The following is a 7139-nucleotide window of genomic DNA, read 5'->3' on the forward strand; positions in this document are numbered from 1 at the left end:
TTGTGGTCTGTCCATATATATAGTTGGCGGCAACCCAAAATCCATTATAATAGTCCACAAAATCAACCGACCCCAACTAGCACATGTGATTGAATGTTTAGTGCAAATTAAGTATTGGATCTCGAGATCTTTAATTACCATTATGTTTATCTGATAAATCCTACAAAATAAAAAACAGACAAGGTTTCCAAAAAGATAAAGATCAGATCACCAGAGATCTTGTATTCAAATATTGCCATCATCTAGATGAATTATCTCCACCAAATACAAAAGTCGAAAAATCCAACCACGGACAGTTTTGAATTTTATTTTTAAAAGAACCCCAGAGATCTTGTATTCAAATATTGCCATCATCTAGATGAATTATCTCCACCAAATACAAAAGTCGAAAAATCCAACCACGGACAGTTTTGAATTTTATTTTTAAAAGAACCCCAATTTTCGATGCACTTCAGAAAACGAAGAAAAAACATAACCAGTCTATAGGTTTTAATATGCTTAATATCTACTAAATTTAGACGGTTAGGATTTAGAGTTTATTTTCACTTTTATTATTAGTTTTACGGTTTTTTTTTTTGAACGTCAATCAATTATATTAGCACAAAAAAGGGACTAAAGCGAGAAGCTCAAGTCAAATATAAGAAAAGTTCGATAAAGGTGACATACACCATAAAAACCAATCAATATTACAAAATTTAGACCTCTTCTTAATCCAATTGAAAGTGTTAATGCTAATATCATCCGTCAAAAGCATAACCGATCGCCTTTCATTTTTTTCTGAAGACAATTCCATCGTGCGCCTTCCAGATCATCCGAAAAGTTGTAGACCTGAAGTACTTGTTTAGTATACACTTTAAGTGCCCTACTTGGTTCATGACTCATGTCTAAAGTGGGTTTTCTTAGTTCTTTATTCAAAAGAGACTAGCGAATGGGTGTAATAAATTGTACCCACTAGTTTGTAGCTCCATAATAATATTTGAAACAACTCATACCCACTATTTATTAATTAAGATGATGATCAAGCCCCCATTTCTTAGGATTCACATAGATTTTCCAAGATAAGGACCCGAAGCTAGCAAAGGGCTCCTAGTCAGCGGTATCAGGTGTTGTCCTCCATTTTGAGGACGATGATTAAGTCTCGTCGTGGACATAGGTGAAATTAGATGTTAGTTTAAGAGTAGATTATATATTTATATTTGCCGGTAAAATGGAACTCATTTTAAATTATTTCATTATCATTAATTAGTATGGACACATCCAGTCGCCCACATGGAAAAAGTGGTAATAGTTTTCAAGAAAAAAATGTTATGAACTTCTTTGAGTACTCAATAAGTTATGTGGGAAACGGGAAAAAAAGATATTAATGACTTTGTCTTCAAAAACTGAATAGGTGAGAAGGGTCAAAATACACAATCGTTCGAGAAGGGGCACATAACTAGTTTACACTCGAAAGTTTCTACTAAAAATAAATTGTTGCTTTTTCAAGGAACATCCCACAAACGAAATTGTTGCAAATTCATGTTAGAAAATATTACGGTGTATTGATGCAACACGAAGACATAAACTACATAATCGAACGAGACAACTGAATCTGAGCCGTATATCTGGAACCAGTTTTTACTTGAATATTTCTAATAAAAAGAAATTGTTGCGTCTTCAAGGAACACTCCACAAAGGAAATTCATGTACAATCATGTTAGAAATTATTATGGATTGATTTGTGAACTGGACCAACTTAATCATAATGGGCATACAGTGGCAGACCCTTGTTAGGGGCCAAGGGGGCCATGGCCTCCCCGTGTATATGTATTATCAAAGTTGAAAAAATACCACAATCACAAGTTTGCCCCCTACTTTTCAGATTATTGTATATACATAATATGCTAAATTTATGCAATTTAGATATTAACTAAAACAATACATAATAGGTAACAACATTTTCGAAAGATAGCTAACCAAATCAAAGCCAATCTTATTTCTTTAGCAATCTGTACATATTGAAACAATATCCCTATTAAAATCTATAAAAAAATCCCAAATATCTAATGTACACCAATTTGACTCAAACTTTAAAGAAAAATAAAAAAGTGTAAACCTAAAACCCTAAATTTATACCGGCCGCCGGGAAAAGCCTTCTCGAAACTCACCGGAAAAACAACACCGTCCATTAAGATCGTTTCCGTCTTGTACTCTTTTCTGGTCGTCGGATTTCCCCCGCCTTCTTGTCTCTCTCTCTCTCTCTCTCTCTCTCTCTCTCTCTTCGTTGGTCGCTGAAGCCTGTACTGCTGAGACTTGACCTTCATCATACGCTTGTGTGCTCAGTCGGCTGTCGATTCATACAACACTCCAGGTAAATAAGATAAAACTTTTCTCTCGCTATTCAAACACTCCAAATAAATAAGATAAAAGAAGAGAAGAAAATGTGACCTAATTATTATGACTGCACCCTATAAAGTTATAAAGCTGATAGGTAATACTCATTGAATTAAGATACATCATATATATACGTTTTACTTACTAGTTAAAGTTTACTATTTACTGTAGAATGATCATATATACCTTTTACTTACTAGAATCTATTGAATATAAATTTTATATGCTTATTAACTAGTATTTGTTGATTTATTAGCAAAATGTAAACAAAAATCTTAAAATAATATTTAAAACTTGTATATATATTTTTTTATTATGATATGAAAGTAATTAAAATCTGTATACATCCCTTAGTTTAGATAGTTTAGAGACAATTTTACAAGATTTTAAAAATATAAAGATTGTCGCGTTCCATTTTGATAAACAATGTAACAACAATTTTTATATTATTTTTCTTGTTTACAGATTTGATATGTCATAATTTTGAACCGAATAGAACTTGTTTATATAATTTCGTTTCGAAGTTTTGATACCACCCCCCTAGTTCTAATGCTTGTGTTTCGCCCCTGTGGGCATACATCCCTATTGTTAAAAAGTAGTTTTACGAGGTGTTTTAGGTTTCTCAAATATCTCCTTTAAGACTAAATATCACTTTCTCAACACAATGAGCACCTTCAGAAATCAAAGAGCACCTTTGCAATCAAACAGCCCTTCACAGAACTGCTCCAACCTTCATGAAAATGCTTAATCCTTCATCAAAAGGCTCCATCCTTCAATCAGGTGTTTGAAGGAATTTGTGGTGTGAATGAACTCCAAGGACTTATTCTTAATGCGCTCCTAAGAATGTAAAAGCTCTCCTAAGAAGGTAAATATGCTATAACGTGTGTAAATGTGCTCCTATGTATACATATGTGCTCTTGATGTCTAAATAAACTCTTAAAGCAATGAGTTTGCAAATGCGCTATTGAGCTTTAGAATGCCCTCTTGTGCTTCCAATGCACTTCTTGAGCTTCAGAATTCACTCTTGAGAAATCAGAATGCACTCTTGTTAAACAAAATGCTTTATTGTGAATGTGAATGGACTCTTGTGCACGTGAATGCCCTCTTATGAATGAGAATGCCCTGTTAAAGCATGAAAATTAAGTCTCATATATGAAGAATTGACTTGATGCTAAAAGTGATCCAATCCCTACGTTACCAAGAATAGACCAACCACCCAATCAACTCACCAAAACTTTCTCATCCTATAACTTGGACAATGCACCCCAAGGTTCGTTTTAGTACATGATGCATATTTATTCCAATGGTCAAGATCATTTACCTTGTCTGATCCTACACGATCACTACAAAATCATACACTTCTTTTCGCCAAACACTAATTATCCTTCTATAAATACTACCCTTACATCACTAATACGAAGAAACATAAATGAATAGAATTTTCGCATTGTACTTTTTCATATTTTTATTTTTCTTCCTTCTATACCATTGTACTTTAAACAATCATATTATGTTGTTCTCTATTTTACTATTGTACCTTAAATATTACATAGTTTTTGGTGAATTATAGCATCCAACATATTTTTCATTTTCTCCTTCATGGAATTGTACTTTGAATAATCGTATTATGTTGTTTTCTATATTAGTATTGTACTTTACATATCATATAGTTTTTTTTGTGAATTATATCATCCAACCTTTTTTCATTTTTTCCATTATAGAATTGTACTTTACAAATTAAGGTCATGATAATTAAGCCCTTCTACTTTACATATTAAGGTCATGATCATGATAGCATTCTACTTTTGCAAATTAAGATCATGATCATTTTTTCCATTATAGCATGCAACCGGTTTACATATTTTCCATTATAGCTTTGTACCTTACACATTAAGTTCATGATAACTATAGCATTCTACTTTTTTTTTAATTTTTTCCATTATAGCATTGTACTTTCCAAAGTGCATACAAATACACAAACTACATACATAAATTTTTATACATACAAATAAACATATACATATATAATACACATACAAAAACACATATATACAAACATGATACACATAAAAATACACATATATGATACACGTATAAATACATGATACACATACAAATACACAAATACGTAAGGTCGGCCCAAGGACTGGGCGAGCCGGGCTACAGCCCAGGGCAGCATTTTCAGACGGGGCATCAAATATTGTCGACCTCTAATGGGTATAGTTCACTTGGGCTTAAATTTCTATCCACAAAGGCACAAACTAGTCCAGCTGGTAAGGGAAGCGGAAAGGGCATGGCACGATCTAATATAAAATAAAAAACAACCGACAATATTTTCTCGATCGGTGGAAAAAGAGCACGCCTCCCTGAAGAAGACGAGGAGACAGTCGACGGGGAGAAGGGTACGTGGTTTTAGGTTTCTGCTAGGTGGGCACTCATTATCTTCTTTAAAAAAAACATGTTAATTTGTGTGTTGATTCCTTCTTTCATACTAATTTATGTGTTGTTTCTTCTTCATACCAAGGGGCAAGGACGTACGCTTTGAGGTTTTTGATTCTATCTCTGACCTTTTTTCAAACTGAAGGGCAAGGTTTGAGGTTTTCTAATTCTATCATTCATATTGATGACTTAGATCTGCTTTTCTGATTCGTTTCTGCTAAAAAACATTGAAAGTTGCTAGTCTGATCACCGATTGATTCTGTTTTTTGAGGACTGAGGTAATTCTCTTTCTGCATATCAATTCTCACTCGTTTCCGACGGTTCACGATCAAGATTCATGTTTCTCTAATTCTTAGTGTGCGAATTCTCCAATTCTTTTTAGTTTCGGGCCAAACTTATCTTGGGTAGATCATTGACTCCCTTTTTGTGAAATCTATTTTGTTTTATTGACTGTATTTTGTTCTTTTTATCACTGTGTTATAATCTAATAAATCCTCTCATATATTTGATACTAAACTGTTTATATACACCATATTATTGAAAACCAGTTTAACAATACATTAAAATATATATATATATATATATATATATATATATATATATATATATATATATATATATATATATCTCTGGTGGGGTGGGGCTATGTATGTAGAAAGGGATCAGTCTCTATCGATCCGGATACTATAAAAGCGTATTGAAGACTTACTTAAGTTAAGCCCCGAAACCTATTCTATATATATATATATATATATATATATATATATATATATATATATATATATATATATATATACTTTTGGTTGTTAATGTCGTAAATAATGATCTGCTTTTTTCTTTCTTTGAATGTGGTATTAACCTCTTTATATACTATATATGAGTATTTAATATTATTGATTTAGGCTGACTAATCAGGTGGTTTGTTTTGACAATTTTAATAAGTACATTTGTTCAATATCTGGATTCGGCTTCACGAATTCGGATCAGATGCTAATATATATATATATATATATATATATATATATATATATATATATATATATATATATATATATATACACTAGCAATGTTAACAGGCCGTGCTAACGAATGGCGTAATAATTTAGTTAAGTGTATAACAAAAGAAGAATTCACTCAATGCAAATTGTTATTATAAATAAAAAAGTTAAAATACAATGCTATAACGGCTAAAGACCAAGGTACATTGCATACAAATACTTTTGTTGGAAAGTACGATGAAATAACAATAAGAATTGAAATAAACCATCATCTTGTGTGCTCGTGCTTCCAAGCTCATAACTACATAAATACTATATTCAGAGATGTTCACATATTTGAAATAAGCATGATGGTATAAAAAAATATATAAAACAAATACATTGTCGCAATCAACAGTAAAGAAAACTTAGAAATTACCCAAAAAATTTATCCTATTTTAGAAAGAAAATATCAAACTATATATTTTGAGAGTTTGAAGAGACAATACTTACAACGAACTTACATGCAGCCAGCAAATCAAATGTTATTTCCGGTTCTTCCTTCCCAGTTGCTCCATATAACAATAGGATATGGTATCCAACCCAATAGTTATATTTAATTGAATTTTAGTTGCAGAAAAATAACTTTTTACATAAAATCATATAAACACTATGTCCCAAACAAATTAGTACGAGCATTATCAACTACAATAGTTAAACTTTTTTGCACATATGTTTTATTTCCTTATCATGTAAACATGACCACGAAACCAAGAAAAAACTGAAGTTAGATTTCGACTTTACAGTAATCAAAAGTGATAATAAAAAAATGCATGAACACTAAAACTATACAAAAAAATGCAAAATAAAATATTCCTAAATAGTATGTAAAATACTTGTTAATTGTTAAACACTTGAAATGAAAAGATGGAAGAAGAGGCATACCTTCACAACATCAACGAATCATGTTTCCTCCTGTAAAATACACCTTCCGACTTTATATAATTTGCATTTTATGGTCTATTGAAAGAAAAATAAATCATTAAAGAACTAAAAACATTTGGGGTACAATCATATTAACTACATTAATAGCTAGAAAAATTGTTTATTTCTAAATAACTAATTTCCATTACACTATATGAATAATCAAAGTACTAGAAGGCAGAAACCACAAAGTTGTGTCGGAAGTAGTGCAACACTCTTCATTTTCTTTGGCATCATCGATTGCAACCTCCGCTACTCCATGAAACTCACCTAGGAAATCAAATATTAAAAAGTAAATAAGAATGTAAAACCAAGAACCCATAATTCAAATAAGAAGATGAAGATAGTAGATAATTTGCAACTAAT

The 7139-nt window shown here is 31.5% G+C and overlaps 1 long non-coding RNA gene across 1 annotated transcript; it reads left to right on the forward strand.

Annotated features, from left to right (window-relative positions):
* Positions 1 to 4625: 4625 nt before the first annotated feature.
* On the forward strand, positions 4626 to 5328 carry LOC145116864 (uncharacterized). The gene is made up of 2 exons (XR_013712338.1): positions 4626 to 4800; positions 4898 to 5328. It is a non-coding gene; the product is annotated as an uncharacterized LOC145116864 (long non-coding RNA).
* Positions 5329 to 7139: the final 1811 nt, after the last annotated feature.

This window comes from Lactuca virosa, chromosome 5 (assembly GCF_052849685.1).
Source record: "Lactuca virosa cultivar CGN04683 chromosome 5, Lactuca_virosa_CGN04683_v6, whole genome shotgun sequence".
Lineage (NCBI taxonomy): Eukaryota > Viridiplantae > Streptophyta > Magnoliopsida > Asterales > Asteraceae > Lactuca > Lactuca virosa.